Here is a 17,803-nt window from a genome sequence, read left to right on the forward strand (position 1 = left end):
CCCTAATTCACTATAATGGTCTTGTTCCCACCAAGGCCCATGAAACTAATTCACTACAGTGGTCTTGTTCCCACCAAGGCCCATGAAACTAATTCACTACAATGGTCTTGTTCCCACCAAGGCCCATGAAACTAATTCACTACAGTGGTCTTGTTCCCACCAAGGCCCATGAAACTAATTCACTACAATGGTCTTGTTCCCACCAAGGCCCATGAAACTAATTCACTACAATGGTCTTGTTCCCACCAAGGCCCATGAAACTAATTCACTACAATGGTTTTGTTTCAGCCAAGACCCATGAAACTAAATCACTACAATGGTCTTGTTTCAGCCAAGGCCCATGAAACTAATTCACTACAATGGTCTTATTTCAGCCAAGACCCATGAAACTAATTCACTACAATGGTCTTGTTTCCTATCTGACACCAAGGCCCATGAAAAAAGTTCTGCTTTTAGGTATATGGTATTCTGACATAACGGACAAACACAAAGCTGTGGCTTCAGCGGTAAAAGTAGAACAAGTCTGTTAGCGGTGATCCTAGGAGGAGGAAATGATGAAAATGAATGACTCATCTATATCTGAGAGAATGTGTTTAATCCTATTAGATGTCTGTATTGTTTCCACCTCCCAGGGTGGAGATAACAATCTGATTGGATCAGCCGCTGGTGCATCATCATCCCACTCAAGTCTCAATTCTTATCATCTGACTAAGATGGCGCCGGAGAACAAGGCTGACATTTTATGTATTCCTAACCAATTGTGTTTTTTGTTCTGTTTTGTTTCTTTGCGTTGTTTTTAACTTAGTTTTCTAAAACTTAATTTGTACATAATGTTGCCGCTACCGTCTCTTATGACCGAAAATAACTTCTGGACATCAGGACAGATTACTCTCCACGGACTGGTAGAATCCTTTTTTTCCCTTTAACGAGTCTGACGAGCCAGACGTGAATGATATACTCCTTTCCCGGGAACAGGCCCAGATCCCGGTCATTTGCGTGAAGGGAAGACGGAGAAAAATGGGACAGAGGGCGGGCTGCCTTCTGAGAATTCGTAGGCAATCTAATAAACCCCCACTTCCTTCCATTCTGCTAGCAAACGTGCAATCTTTGGAAAATAAAATCAATGACCTACGCGGAAGATTAAACTACCAACGGGACATTCAAAACTGTAATATCTTATGCTTCACGGAGTCGTGGCCGAACAACGACATTACCAAAATACAGCTCTCTGGTTACACGCTGTATCTGCAGGATAGAACAGCGGCGTCTGGTAAGACAAGGGACTATGTATTTCTGTGTATCTATGTATTTCTGTAAATAACAGCTGGTGCACGATATCTAAGGAAGTCTCTAGGTTTTGCTCGCCTGGGGAAGAGTATCTCATGATAAGCTGTAGACCACACTATCTACCTAGAGAGTTTTCATCTGTATTTTTTTGTGTCAGTCTACATACCACCACACTATTCCGCCATAAACAAACAGGAAAACGCTCACCCAGAGGCGGCGCTCCTAGTAGTCGGGGACTTGAATGCAGGGAAACTTAAATCTGTCTTACCAAATTTCTATCAGCATGTTAAATGTGTAACCAGAAGGAAAAAAACTCTGGACCACCTTGACTCCACATACAGAGATGCGTACAAAGCTCTCCCTCGCCCTCCATTTGGAAAATCTGACCATAGTTCGATCCTTCTGATTCCTGCTTAAAAACAAAAATGAAAGCAGGAAGCACCAGTGACTCGATCAATAAAAAAGTGGTCAGATGAAGCAGATGCTAAGCTACAGGACTGTTTTGCTAGCACAGACTAGAATAACATCGATGAGGTCGTCCCCACAGTGACCGTATGTACATACCCCAACCAGAAGCCATGGATTACAGGCAACATCTGCACTGAGCTAAAGACTAGAGCTGCCGCTTTCAAGGAGCGGGACTAACCTGGAAGCTTATAAGAAATTAGAGGTCGACCGATTATGATTTTTCAACGCCAATACCGATTATTGGAGGACCAAAAAAAGCCGATACCATTAATCGGAAGTTTTTTTTAAATTTAATTTGTAATAATGAAATTTACAACAATAATGAATGAACACTTATTTTAACTTAATATAATACATCGATAAAATCAATTTAGCCTCAAATAAATAATGAAACACGTTCAATTTGGTTTAAATAATGCAAAAACAAAGTGTTGGAGAAGAAAGTAAAAGTGCAATATGTGCCATGTAAGAAAGCTAACGTTTAAGTTCCTTGCTCAGAACATGAGAATATATGAAAGCTGGTGGTTCCTTTTAACATGAGTCTTCAATATTCCCAGTTAAGAAGTTTTAGGTTGTAGTTATTATAAGAATTATAGGACTATTTCTCTCTATACCATTTCTATTTCATTAACCTTTGACTATTGGATGTTCTTATTGGCACTTTAGTATTGCCAGTGTAACAGTATAGCTTCCATCCCTCTCCTCGCTCCTACCTGGGCTCGAACGAGGAACACAACGACAACAGCCACCCTCGAAGCAGCGTTACCCATGCAGAGCAAGGGGAATAACTACTCCAAGGCTCAGAGCGAGTGACGTTTGAAACGCTATTAGCGTGCACCCCGCTAACTAGCTAGCCATTTCAGATAGGTTACACCAGCCTAATCTCGGGAGTTGATTGGCTTGAAGCACAGCGAAGAGCTTCTGGCAAAACACAGGAAAGTGCTGTTTGAATGAATGCTTACGAGCCTGCTACTGCCTACCACCGCTCAGTCAGACTGCTCTATCAAATCATAGATTTAGTTATAACATAATAACACACAGAAATACGAGCCTTAGGTCATTAATATGGTCGAATCTGGAAACTATCATCTCGAAAACAAGACGTTTATTCTTTCAGTGAAATACGGAACTGTTCCGTATTTTATCTAACGGGTGGCATCCCGTTAGGCAAGTCTAAATATATCTGTTACATTGCACAACCTTCAATGTTGTGTCATAATTACGTAAAATTCTGGCAAATTAGGCGGCCCAAACTGTTGCATATACACTGACTCTGCGTGCAATGAACACAAGAGAAGTGACACAATTTCACCTGGTTAATATTGCCTGCTAACCTGGATTTCTTTTAGCTAAATATGCAGGTTTAAAAATATATACTTCTGTGTATTGATTTTAAGAAAGACATTGATGTTTATGGTTAGGTACACATTGGAGCAACGATACGCACCGCATCGATTATATGCAACGCAGGACACGCTACAAAAACTAGTAATATCATCAACCATCTGTAGTTAACTAGTGATTATGATTGATTGATTGTTTTTTATAAGTTAAGTTTAATGCTAGCCAGCAACTTACCTTGGCTTCTACTGCATTCGCGTAACAGGCAGGCTCCTCGTGGAGTGCAATGTAATCAGGTGGTTAGATATTTATCGGCCAAATCGGTGTACAAAAATAACGATTTCCGATTGTTATGAAAACTTGTAATCGGCCATTCCGATTAATAGGTCAACCTCTATAAGAAATCCCGCTAAGCCGTCCGACAAACCATCAAACAGGCAAAGCGTCAATACAGAACTAAGATTGAATCGTACTATAACGGCTCTGATGCTCGTCGGATGTGGCAGGGCTTGCAAACCATTACATACTACAAAGTGAAGCACAGCCAAGAGCTGCCCAGTGACACAAGCCTACCAGACGAGCTAAACTACTTCTATGCTCGCATCGAGGCAAATAACACTGAAACACGCGTGAGAGCACCAGCTGTTCCAGACGACTGTGTGATCACGCTCTCCGCAGCCAATGTAAGTAAGACCTTTAAACAGGTCAACATTCACAAGGCCGCAGGGCCAGACGGATTAACAGGACGTGTACTCCGGGCGTTACTTGACCAACTGGCAAGTGTCTTCACTGACATTTTCAACCTCTCCCTGTCCGAGTCTGTAATACCAACATGTTTTAAGCAGACCACCATAGTCCCTGTGCCCAAGAACACTAAGGTAACTTGCCTAAATGACTACTGACCCGTAGCACTCACGTCTGTAGCCATGAAGTGCTTTGAAAGGCTGGTCATGGCTCACATCAACACCATCATCCCAGAAACCATAGACCCACTCCAAATTGCATACCACCCTAACAGATCCACAGATGATGCAATCTCTATTGCACTCCACACTGCCCTCACCCACCTGGACAAAAGGAGCACCTATGTGAGAATGCTATTCATTGACTACAGCTCAGCGTTCAACACCATAGTGCCCTCAAAGCGCATCAATCAGCTAAGGACCCTGGGACTAAACACCTCCCTCTGCAACTGGACTTCCCGACGGGCCGTCCATAGGTGCTAAGTGTAGGAAACAACACATCTGCCACGCTGATCCTCAACACATCCTCAACACATCCTCAACCCCTCCTGTACTCCCTGCTCACTCATGACTGCACGGCCAGGCACGACTCCAACACCATCATTACATTTGCCGATGACACAACAGTGGTAGGCCTGATCACCGACAACGACGAGACAGCCTATAGGGAGGTCAGAGACCTGGCCATGTGTTGCCAGGACAACAACCTCTCCCTCAACGTGATCAAGACAAAGGAGCTGATTGTGGACTACAGGAAAAAGAGGACTGAGCACGCCCACATTCTCATTGACGTGGCTGTAGTGGAGCAGGTTGAAAGCTTCAAGTTCCTTGGTGTCCACATCACAAACAAACTAACATGGTCCAAGCACACCAAAACAGATGTGAAGAGGGCACGACAAAAACTATTCCCCCTCAGGAGACTGAAAGGATTTGGCATGGGTCCTCAGATCCTCAAAAGGTTCTACAGCTGCACCATCGAGAGCATCCTGACTGGTTGCATCACTGCCTGGTAAGGCAACTGCTTGGCCTCCGACTACAAGGCACTACAGAGGGTAGTGCGAACGGCCCAGTACATCACTGGGTCCAAGCTTCCTGCCATCCAGGACCTCTATACCAGGCGGTGTCAGAGGAAGGCCCTAAAAATTGTCAAAGACTCCAGCCACCCTAGTCATGGACTGTTCTCTCTGCTACCGCACCGCAAGCGGTACCGGAGCGCCAAGTCTAGGTCCAAGCGGCTTCTAAACAGCTTCTACCTCCAAGCCATAAGACTCCTGAACATCTAATCAAATGGCTACCCAGACTATTTACATTGTCCCCCCCCACCCCTCTTTTACACCACTGCTACTCTCTGTTGTTGTCATCTATGCATAGTCACTTTAATAACTCTACCTACATGTACATATTACCTCAACTAACCGGTGCCCCCGCACATTGACTCTGTACCGGCACCCCACTGTGTATAGTCTCGCTATTGTTATTTTACTGCTGCTCTTTAATTACTTTTATATCTTATTCTTATTTTTTTTAACTGCATTGTTGGTTAGGGGCTCGTAAGTAAGCATTTCACTGTGAGGTCTACCTACACCTGTTGTATTTGGCGCAAGTGACTAATAAACTTTGATTTGATACATCATACACACACACAGACGTTGGCTATACTATCCTTGTGGGGACCGAAAAAATGTATTGCCATTCAAAATCCTACTTTCCCTAACCCTAAATCTAATCCTAACCTTAACCTAACCCCAAACCCTAAAACTAAACAACTCAAACCCTAATTCCTAACCCCTCATTCTAACTCTAATTGTAACCCTAAACCTAACCCCTAAGACTAATCTTTAATCTAACCCTAACTCCTAAACCTAAACCTAACCGTGACCCCTAACCCTAACTCCTAACCCTAAACGTGACCCCTAACTCTAATTGTAACCCTAACCCTAACCCTAAACCTAACCCCTAACCCTAAACCTAACCCCTAACCCTAACCCCTAACCCTAACCCTAAACCTAACCCCTAACTCTAATTGTAACCCTAAACCTAACCCCTAACCCTAAACCTAACCCCTAAACCTAACCCCTAACCCTAACCCCTAAACCTAACCCCTAACCCTAATTGTAACCCGAAACCTAACCATGACCCCTAACTCTAATTGTAACTCTAACCCTAAACCTAACCCCTAAGCCTAAAATAGCATTTTCCCTTGTGGGGAAAATGTCCCCAGTTGTCCAAATGTTTCTTGTTTTACTATCCTTGTAAAGACTTCATGGTCCCCACAAGGATAGTAAAACAAAAAACACCACATACATACACCATAATCCTGCAGTGTGGGTCAACACAGCTGTGGTATCACACAACAGTAGGTCAAATCACGGTCCCAGAGGCTGGGGATATGGGAGGCTGGGGGCTGGGGATATGGGAGGCTGGGGGCTGGGGATATGGGAGACTGGGGGCTGGGGATATGGGAGGCTGGGGGCTGGGGATATGGGAGGCTGGGGATATGGGAGGCTGGGGGCTGGGGATATGGGAGGCTGGGGATATGGGAGGCTGGGGGCTGGGGATATGGGAGGCTGGGGGCTGGGGATATGGGAGCCTGGGGGCTGGGGATATGGGAGAAAGGGGATATGGGAGCCTGGGGGCTGGGGATATGGGAGGCTGGGGATATGGGAGCCTGGGGGCTGGGGATATGGGAGGCTGGGGATATGGGAGCCTGGGGGCTGGGGATATGGGAGGCTGGGGGCTGGGGATATGGGAGGCTGGGGATATGGGAGGCTGGGGGCTGGGGATATGGGAGGCTGGGGGCTGGGGATATGGGAGGCTGGGGATATGGGAGGCTGGGGATATGGGAGGCTGGGGATATGGGAGGCTGGGGATATGGAAGGCTGGGGGCTGGGGATATGGGATGCTGGGGGCTGGGGATATGGGAGGCTGGGGATATGGGAGGCTGGGGGCTGGGGATATGGGAGGCTGGGGATATGGGAGGCTGGGGGCTGGGGATATGGGAGGCTGGGGATATGGGAGGCTGGGGGCTGGGGATATGGGAGGCTGGGGCTGGGGATATGGGAGGCTGGGGATATGGGAGGCTGGGGGCTGGGGATATGGGAAGCTGGGGGCTGGGGATATGGGAGGCTGGGGATATGGGAGGCTGGGGGCTGGGGATATGGGAGGCTGGGGGCTGGGGATATGGGAGGCTGGGGGCTGGGGATATGGGAGGCTGGGGGCTGGGGATATGGGAGCCTGGGGGCTGGGGATATGGGAGGCTGGGGGCTGGGGATATGGGAGGCTGGGGGCTGGGGATATGGGAGGCTGGGGGCTGGGGATATGGGAGGCTGGGGATATGGGAGGCTGGGGGCTGGGGATATGGGAGGCTGGGGGCTGGGGATATGGGAGGCTGGGGATATGGGAGCCTGGGGGCTGAGGATATGGGAGGCTGGGGATATGGGAGGCTGGGGGCTGGGGATATGGGAGGCTGGGGGCTGGGGATATGGGAGGCTGGGGATATGGGAGCCTGGGGGCTGGGGATATTGGAGGCTGGGGGCTGGGGATATGGGAGGCTGGGGATATGGGAGGCTGGGGATATGGGAGGCTGGGGGCTGGGGATATGGGAGGCTGGGGGCTGGGGATATGGGAGCCTGGGGGCTGGGGATATGGGAGGCTGGGGGCTGGGGATATGGGAGGCTGGGGGCTGGGGATATGGGAGCCTGGGGGCTGGGGATATGGGAGGCTGGGGGCTGGGGATATGGGAGGCTGGGGGCTGGGGATATGGGAGGCTGGGGGCTGGGGATATGGGATAGATATGTACATCGCCATCAGAAAGTATTCACAACCCCTTGACTTTGTCCCCATTTTGTTGTGTTACAGACTGAATTTGAACTGGATTAAAATGGCCACACCCAATAAAGTGGAATTAGGTTTTTCAAAATTATTGCAAATTAATAAAAAAATCTAAAGATGAAATGCTTTGAATCAATAAGTATTTAACCCCTTTGGTTATGGCAGGCCTTCAATACGTTCAGGAATAAAAAATGTGCTTAACACGTCACATAATAAGTTGCATGGACTCACTCTGTGTTCAATAATAGTGTTTAACATGATTTTTGAATGACTAGCTTGTCTCTGTACCCCAATACATTACAATTATCATATCAAGTTTATTTTATATAGCCCTTCGTACATCAGCTAATATCTCGAAGTGCTGTACAGAAACCCAGTATAAAACCCCAAACAGCTAGAATGCAGTTGTAGAAGCACGATCTTATCTGTAAGATCCCTCAATTGGCTCCTTAATTGAGCATGTATTTAACTGTCGTAACTTTTTCTGCTACGACATTATGACACAGAGATCTCATACGGTTGCAGATGGACAGAGACGGTGCGGGGGCACTCCCCTCTGTTAGAGCTAGTTACCGTAATAACCCCTCTGTTAGAGCTAGTTACCGTAATAACCCCTCTGTTGAGCTAGTTACCGTAATAACCCCTCTGTTAGAGCTAGTTACCGTAATAACCCCTCTGTTAGAGCTAGTTAACGTAATAACTCCTCTGTTAGAGCTAGCTACCGTAATAACCCCTCTGTTAGAGCTAGTTACCGTAATAACCCCTCTGTTAGAGCTAGTTACCTTAATAACCCCTCTGTTAGAGCTAGCTACCTTAATAACCCCTCTGTTGAGCTAGTTACCATAATAACCCCTCTGTTAGAGCTAGTTACCTTAATAACCCCTCTGTTAGAGCTAGTTACCTTAACAACCCCTCTGTTGAGCTAGTTACCATAATAACCCCTCTGTTAGAGCGAGTTACCGTAATAACCCCTCTGTTAGAGCTAGTTACCGTAATAACCCCTCTGTTAGAGCTAGTTACCTTAATAACCCCTCTGTTAGAGCTAGTTACCTTAATAACCCCTCTGTTAGAGCGAGTTACCGTAATAACCCCTCTGTTAGAGCGAGTTACCGTAATAACCCCTCTGTTAGAGCTAGTTACCTTAACAACCCCTCTGCTGAGCTAGTTACCTTAATAACCCCTCTGTTAGAGCTAGTTACCTTAATAACCCCTCTGTTAGAGCGAGTTACCGTAATAACCCCTCTGTTAGAGCTAGTTACCTTATTAGCCCCTCTGTTAGAGCTAGTTACCTTAATAACCCCTCTGTTGAGCTAGTTACCTTAATAACCCCTCTGTTAGAGCTAGTTACCATAATAACCCCTCTGTTAGAGCTAGTTACCTTAATAACCCCTCTGTTAGAGCTAGTTACCTTAATAACCCCTCTGTTAGAGCTAGTTACCTTAATAACCCCTCTGTTAGAGCTAGTTACCGTAATAACCCCTCTGTTAGAGCTAGTTACCTTAATAACCCCTCTGTTAGAGCTAGTTACCTTAATAACCCCTCTGTTAGAGCTAGTTACCTTAATAACCCCTCTGTTAGAGCGAGTTACCGTAATAACCCCTCTGTTAGAGCTAGTTACCTTATTAGCCCCTCTGTTAGAGCTAGTTACCTTAATAACCCCTCTGTTGAGCTAGTTACCTTAATAACCCCTCTGTTAGAGCTAGTTACCATAATAACCCCTCTGTTAGAGCTAGTTACCTTAATAACCCCTCTGTTAGAGCTAGTTACCTTAATAACCCCTCTGTTAGAGCTAGTTACCTTAATAACCCCTCTGTTAGAGCTAGTTACCGTAATAACCCCTCTGTTAGAGCTAGTTACCTTAATAACCCCTCTGTTAGAGCTAGTTACCGTAATAACCCCTCTGTTGAGCTAGTTACCGTAATAACCCCTCTGTTAGAGCTAGTTACCTTAATAACCCCTCTGTTAGAGCTAGTTACCGTAATAACCCCTCTGTTGAGCTAGTTACCGTAATAACCCCTCTGTTAGAGCTAGTTACCTTAATAACCCCTCTGTTAGAGCTAGTTACCTTAATAACCCCTCTGTTAGAGCTAGTTACCATAATAACCCCTCTGTTAGAGCTAGTTACCTTAATAACCCCTCTGTTAGAGCTAGTTACCGTAATAACCCCTCTGTTAGAGCTAGTTACCTTAACAACCCCTCTGTTGAGCTAGTTACCTTAATAACCCCTCTGTTAGAGCGAGTTACCTTAATAACCCCTCTGTTAGAGCGAGTTACCGTAATAACCCCTCTGTTGAGCTAGTTACCTTAATAACCCCTGTTAGAGCTAGTTACCATAATAACCCCTCTGTTAGAGCTAGTTACCTTAATAACCCCTGTTAGCGCTAGTTACCGTAATAACCCCTCTGTTGAGCTAGTTACCATAATAACCCCTCTGTTAGAGCTAGTTACCTTAATAACCCCTCTGTTAGAGCTAGTTACCTTAACAACCCCTCTGTTGAGCTAGTTACCATAATAACCCCTCTGTTAGAGCGAGTTACCGTAATAACCCCTCTGTTAGAGCTAGTTACCGTAATAACCCCTCTGTTAGAGCTAGTTACCTTAATAACCCCTCTGTTAGAGCTAGTTACCTTAATAACCCCTCTGTTAGAGCGAGTTACTGTAATAACCCCTCTGTTAGAGCGAGTTACCGTAATAACCCCTCTGTTAGAGCTAGTTACCTTAACAACCCCTCTGCTGAGCTAGTTACCTTAATAACCCCTCTGTTAGAGCTAGTTACCTTAATAACCCCTCTGTTAGAGCGAGTTACCGTAATAACCCCTCTGTTAGAGCTAGTTACCTTATTAGCCCCTCTGTTAGAGCTAGTTACCTTAATAACCCCTCTGTTGAGCTAGTTACCTTAATAACCCCTCTGTTAGAGCTAGTTACCATAATAACCCCTCTGTTAGAGCTAGTTACCTTAATAACCCCTCTGTTAGAGCTAGTTACCTTAATAACCCCTCTGTTAGAGCTAGTTACCTTAATAACCCCTCTGTTAGAGCTAGTTACCGTAATAACCCCTCTGTTAGAGCTAGTTACCTTAATAACCCCTCTGTTAGAGCTAGTTACCGTAATAACCCCTCTGTTGAGCTAGTTACCGTAATAACCCCTCTGTTAGAGCTAGTTACCTTAATAACCCCTCTGTTGAGCTAGTTACCGTAATAACCCCTCTGTTGAGCTAGTTACCGTAATAACCCCTCTGTTAGAGCTAGTTACCTTAATAACCCCTCTGTTAGAGCTAGTTACCTTAATAACCCCTCTGTTAGAGCTAGCTACCTTAATAACCCCTCTGTTGAGCTAGTTACCATAATAACCCCTCTGTTAGAGCTAGTTACCTTAATAACCCCTCTGTTAGAGCTAGTTACCTTAACAACCCCTCTGTTGAGCTAGTTACCATAATAACCCCTCTGTTAGAGCGAGTTACCGTAATAACCCCTCTGTTAGAGCTAGTTACCGTAATAACCCCTCTGTTAGAGCTAGTTACCTTAATAACCCCTCTGTTAGAGCTAGTTACCTTAATAACCCCTCTGTTAGAGCGAGTTACCGTAATAACCCCTCTGTTAGAGCGAGTTACCGTAATAACCCCTCTGTTAGAGCTAGTTACCTTAACAACCCCTCTGCTGAGCTAGTTACCTTAATAACCCCTCTGTTAGAGCTAGTTACCTTAATAACCCCTCTGTTAGAGCGAGTTACCGTAATAACCCCTCTGTTAGAGCTAGTTACCTTATTAGACCCTCTGTTAGAGCTAGTTACCTTAATAACCCCTCTGTTGAGCTAGTTACCTTAATAACCCCTCTGTTAGAGCTAGTTACCATAATAACCCCTCTGTTAGAGCTAGTTACCTTAATAACCCCTCTGTTAGAGCTAGTTACCTTAATAACCCCTCTGTTAGAGCTAGTTACCTTAATAACCCCTCTGTTAGAGCTAGTTACCGTAATAACCCCTCTGTTAGAGCTAGTTACCTTAATAACCCCTCTGTTAGAGCTAGTTACCGTAATAACCCCTCTGTTGAGCTAGTTACCGTAATAACCCCTCTGTTAGAGCTAGTTACCTTAATAACCCCTCTGTTAGAGCTAGTTACCGTAATAACCCCTCTGTTGAGCTAGTTACCGTAATAACCCCTCTGTTAGAGCTAGTTACCTTAATAACCCCTCTGTTAGAGCTAGTTACCTTAATAACCCCTCTGTTAGAGCTAGTTACCATAATAACCCCTCTGTTAGAGCTAGTTACCTTAATAACCCCTCTGTTAGAGCTAGTTACCGTAATAACCCCTCTGTTAGAGCTAGTTACCTTAACAACCCCTCTGTTGAGCTAGTTACCTTAATAACCCCTCTGTTAGAGCGAGTTACCTTAATAACCCCTCTGTTAGAGCGAGTTACCGTAATAACCCCTCTGTTGAGCTAGTTACCTTAATAACCCCTGTTAGAGCTAGTTACCATAATAACCCCTCTGTTAGAGCTAGTTACCTTAATAACCCCTGTTAGCGCTAGTTACCGTAATAACCCCTCTGTTGAGCTAGTTACCATAATAACCCCTCTGTTAGAGCTAGTTACCTTAATAACCCCTCTGTTAGAGCTAGTTACCTTAACAACCCCTCTGTTGAGCTAGTTACCATAATAACCCCTCTGTTAGAGCGAGTTACCGTAATAACCCCTCTGTTAGAGCTAGTTACCGTAATAACCCCTCTGTTAGAGCTAGTTACCTTAATAACCCCTCTGTTAGAGCTAGTTACCTTAATAACCCCTCTGTTAGAGCGAGTTACTGTAATAACCCCTCTGTTAGAGCGAGTTACCGTAATAACCCCTCTGTTAGAGCTAGTTACCTTAACAACCCCTCTGCTGAGCTAGTTACCTTAATAACCCCTCTGTTAGAGCTAGTTACCTTAATAACCCCTCTGTTAGAGCGAGTTACCGTAATAACCCCTCTGTTAGAGCTAGTTACCTTATTAGCCCCTCTGTTAGAGCTAGTTACCTTAATAACCCCTCTGTTGAGCTAGTTACCTTAATAACCCCTCTGTTAGAGCTAGTTACCATAATAACCCCTCTGTTAGAGCTAGTTACCTTAATAACCCCTCTGTTAGAGCTAGTTACCTTAATAACCCCTCTGTTAGAGCTAGTTACCTTAATAACCCCTCTGTTAGAGCTAGTTACCGTAATAACCCCTCTGTTAGAGCTAGTTACCTTAATAACCCCTCTGTTAGAGCTAGTTACCGTAATAACCCCTCTGTTGAGCTAGTTACCGTAATAACCCCTCTGTTAGAGCTAGTTACCTTAATAACCCCTCTGTTAGAGCTAGTTACCGTAATAACCCCTCTGTTGAGCTAGTTACCGTAATAACCCCTCTGTTAGAGCTAGTTACCTTAATAACCCCTCTGTTAGAGCTAGTTACCTTAATAACCCCTCTGTTAGAGCGAGTTACCTTAATAACCCCTCTGTTAGAGCGAGTTACCGTAATAACCCCTCTGTTGAGCTAGTTACCTTAATAACCCCTGTTAGAGCTAGTTACCATAATAACCCCTCTGTTAGAGCTAGTTACCTTAATAACCCCTCTGTTAGAGCTAGTTACCTTAATAACCCCTGTTAGAGCTAGTTACCGTAATAACCCCTCTGTTAGAGCTAGTTACCATAATAACCCCTCTGTTGAGCTAGTTACCTTAATAACCCCTCTGTTAGAGCTAGTTACCTTAATAACCCCTCTGTTAGAGCTAGTTACCTTAATAACCCCTCTGTTAGAGCTAGTTACCTTAATAACCCCTCTGTTTAACTAGTTACCATAATAACCCCTCTGTTAGAGCTAGTTACCATAATAACCCCTCTGTTAGAGCTAGTTACCATAATAACCCCTCTGTTAGAGCTATCTAACTTAATAACCCCTCTGTTAGAGCTAGTTACCTTAATAACCCCTCTGTTAGAGCTAGTTACCTTAATAACCCCTCTGTTAGAGCTAGCTACCTTAATAACCCCTCTGTTAGAGCTATCTAACTTAATAAACCTAGGGCTATAGGCATAACACTACATAATGCAGTGCACAGTTGTACACTTAAAACACTACTTAAACCCTACTTAAAACACTACATAAAACACTACTTAAACACTACATAAACACTACATAAACACTACTAAAACACTACTTAAACACTACATAAAACACTACTGAAACACTACTTAAAACACTACTTAAAAACTACATAAAACACTACTGAAACACTACTTAAAACACTACTTAAACACTACTTAAACACTACATAAACACTACATAAACACTACATAAACACTACATAAACACTACTAAAACACTACATAAACACTACATTAAACACCACTTAAACACTACATAAAACACTACTTAAACACTACTTAAACACTACATAAAATGTGTACGTCATTCAGGGAACACGTGTTACCAACTTCGTAAAGTACGTGGTCCAGTGCATGTCATTTAAAACACTACAAGCACTACTCACGGATTAGTATTGATGACGGGGGTGAAAAATGAACATAATTCATTCAATTCATTCATAATTCATTCACATAATTCATTCGCTTACTGTAAGTGGTTTATGAATCTAAATCCGGTAATGACACTGCTAGTTGTAACTTATTAAAGCTAGCGTTTACCTTCTGTAATGGCTTATGGTGACCAAATCAATTCTGCACGCTTACATCATTGATTGGGCACATTACACACTCACAATATCACCCTAATAGCCTAATAGCCTACAAACGGTACTACTTTTGACCAGATTCCTATTGGCGGATATGGATTTCTATGTGGATTTATAGTTACTATTTGACCTAATAAACCAACTAGAAACATGACTGTTGCGTTAGTATAAACGTAACATTTTGTGCAAATTGTTCAAACTTTCGACCAACTCTAGCCAGCCGTTACTTAGCTTATTAATCATTTGGTTCAATCTATATTAGAGTTTTCTCTCTCCCGATCCGTAGAAGAGATTACGCACATTCATTACTACTATCACCATCATCACCATCATGATTAATAAGTGCTCGGGGTAATGCCAGGTAAGGCGTTACACTGATATTAACAGTCTTAGAGATTGGTGAGCGTGTGGTTGTCCTCTGGCTATTTTGCATACATCATTGCCACAACTTTCTGTGAATGGTGGCTTGGTTTTTTGGAACATCCCCAGCACATTTAAGGAACTTGACAAAATAACGTTATTTTCTTGGTAATTTATTACTTTATTACAAAACGTTTCCTAAAAGTTCAAACATGATCGTAACGTTGTAGGAATATTCTCCAATTGGTTTGACATTCTTCTGTGGGAATTTCAATACTTTAACGTTTCCTACAGGTTTTCTCGTGGTTTTATTTAATGGTTCTACAAAATTCAAAAAGGCACTCGCACATCTGAGCAATCTTTTTTTGCAGGTGCATGGTAACAGTTGAACAAGATGAAGGAAAAAGGAAATCGCACACTGCTCTTGATAGTATCACTGATATAAGCTTTACGTATCGGCCTCACGGCCTTCGTCGGAGCTTTTTTTTTTCTTATTTACGTTTCTCAAATTGTTCCAAGAGCGTTTAGAAACAAATGTTGTTCTGTGAGAATTTCAGTACGTCGTCAGCATAATATTTCCTACAGGTTTTCTCATGGTTTTATTTAATGTCATGTTCTCAAATTGTTTTTTTTCCCCGAGAATGTTAATTCAACCTCTTGAAAATCTTATGAAAACTTTCCATAAAAACCACACGAAATCATCTAAGAGTGTTATTTAAAAACATATACCGTTCTCAGCAGCAACACAACTCTCTCTCTCTATCCTTAATAATATTGTTGTGTTTTCTGAACGAGTTGAAAAGTTGACTTTAAATAGAACCATGAGGAAACCTGTAGGAAACGTTAAGCTGAAGTATTGAAATTCCCACAGAAGAACGTTGTTTCTTCACATTTTTGTCCGGCGCGATATCAACTGTGCCGCAAAAGCATGCTCCAGCGGCAGAGTCGATTTCCGCGCTTATAAACACAGGGTCGTTAAAAAACTATTTGAGAACATTCCCGATGTCAAACCAGTCGAAAAACGTTCCTAGAATGTAACCCTGTTTGAACTTTTAGAAGAAAAATGTAAAAAAAACACTTTTGAAGTAATGAAATATCAGGAAAATAACATTATTTTGATAAATTCCTTAAATTCGCTGAGAATGTTCCAAAGCCAAGCAACTATCCCGCACCATTCCTGGAACATTGTCGGGAAGGTTGTATGCAAAATAACCACAGGACAACCACACTCTCACCAATCTCTAAGAAACAGATGGTTCTCAGAACGTTATGTGCTAGCTGAGAAGTCTCTCACTTACCTTAGATAACCTTATCTCAGTCTCTTGTAGATGCAGAGCGGTAGACAGTAGTTAGGTCTTATCCTTATTAGCGCTTGGAGAGTTTGACTGAACCAACAGACTGCATCGGGCTCTTTTGGCTTCTTATAGCGACACACACCCTTTTTCGCCTAGCACAACTACCCACCCCGCTCGCCTTCCCCTCACTCACCATTCACATAGCCCGCGGCGGGGAGGGAGAGAGGGAGGTGGGGGTATACCCTGTTACGCACAAAGTGGAGCTACCCATACACTCATTCGGTGATCAACGCTGACGCAATTCACGAGGCATGGCCTAAGTCACTTACTTCTATCTCTAGTCCTCTAGAAACAAACTAATGGGATATAAAACATATACTGCATCTACAGACTGTATGTATATTGTTTCCATAACTACTAAAACCACAATCTAAGACCAAACAAAGTAAAATATATTCTGAAGATGCAAGTTAGAAAGTACAACATCAATACAATCGATCAGGGATCAATAGACTTGGTTCTTGTTTAAAAAATATATATCCTTAATTCTTTCCTAGACAAAGACAATGCAGAGCCAGAAAACCAGAGACATTTCAACTCTGGAAAGAAAAACACCACTAAGTACCTCACCAGATGGGAGGGGAGAAGAGCAGAGAAGCTGTTGTTAAGATGATGAATGTTTGAATCATTAGGGCTTTTTTAATTAAGGAAGCTACTATTGTATAAAGTTTGAAAATCACATTTTGTGGAGACTAGGGCTGCTAAATTCTGGTAAAAATCCAAGGGAGCTGAGAATTTTGGGAAAGTTACCGTAATTTTGCATCCCTTGTGAAGAGTTTCTGTGTGGTCTGATACAGAAGGAAGAGTTGTCCCCTGTCTACCAAACTGACACACACACACACACACACACACACACACACACAGACACAGACACAGACACAGACACACACACACACACACACACACACACACACACACACACACACACACACACACACACACACACACACACACACACACACACACACAGACAGACAGACAGACAGACAGACAGACAGACAGACAGACAGACAGACAGACAGACAGACAGACAGACAGACAGACAGACAGACAGACAGACAGACAGACAGACAGACAGACAGACAGACAGACAGACAGACACTTGGGGTAGCTCTGGGACAGCTCAGTTAAGAGCCAGCGTAGTGGAAACATTAGTTTTGGAGACCACTGCTTTCTCTGATATATCTGCTCTCTGCTATCTCTGCTCTCTAATATCTCTGCTCTCTACTATCTCTGCTCTCTGCTATCTCTGCTATCTTTGCTCTCTACTATCTCAGCTCTCTGCTATTTCTGCTATCTCTCATCTCTGCTCTCTCTTTCTTTGCTACCTCATGCTATCTCTACTTTCTGCCATCTCTGCTCTCTGCTATATATGCTCTCTGCTATCTATGCATATGCTCTCTGCTATCTGTATTCAACATCTTTCTTTGTTACCTCATGCTATCTCTACTTTCTGCCATCTCTGCTCTCTGCTATATATGCTCTCTGCTATCTATGCATATGCTCTCTGCTATCTGTATTCAACAATCTCAGCTCCCTGCTATCTCTGATATCTCCACTCTCTGCTATATCTGCTCTATACTATCTCAGCTATCTCTACTATCTATACTATCTCTGCTCTCTGCTATCTCTGATATCTGCTCTCTACTATCTTTGCTCTCTACTCTCTGCTATCTCTGCTAGATATGATATCTATTCAATAAACTATCACTGATCTT

The 17,803-nt window shown here is 43.6% G+C and overlaps 1 protein-coding gene across 1 annotated transcript in view; it reads right to left on the bottom strand.

Annotated features, from left to right (window-relative positions):
* Positions 1-16,202, bottom strand: part of LOC129817802 (prepronociceptin-like) — a 28,342-nt gene extending 12,140 nt beyond the window's left edge. The window contains exon 1 of the mRNA XM_055873372.1: positions 16,029-16,202. The gene's annotated coding sequence lies outside the window, so the exon portion shown is untranslated. The remainder of the gene's footprint in view (positions 1-16,028) is intronic.
* Positions 16,203-17,803: the final 1,601 nt, after the last annotated feature.

The sequence above is a fragment of the Salvelinus fontinalis genome, chromosome 20 (assembly GCF_029448725.1).
Source record: "Salvelinus fontinalis isolate EN_2023a chromosome 20, ASM2944872v1, whole genome shotgun sequence".
Lineage (NCBI taxonomy): Eukaryota > Metazoa > Chordata > Actinopteri > Salmoniformes > Salmonidae > Salvelinus > Salvelinus fontinalis.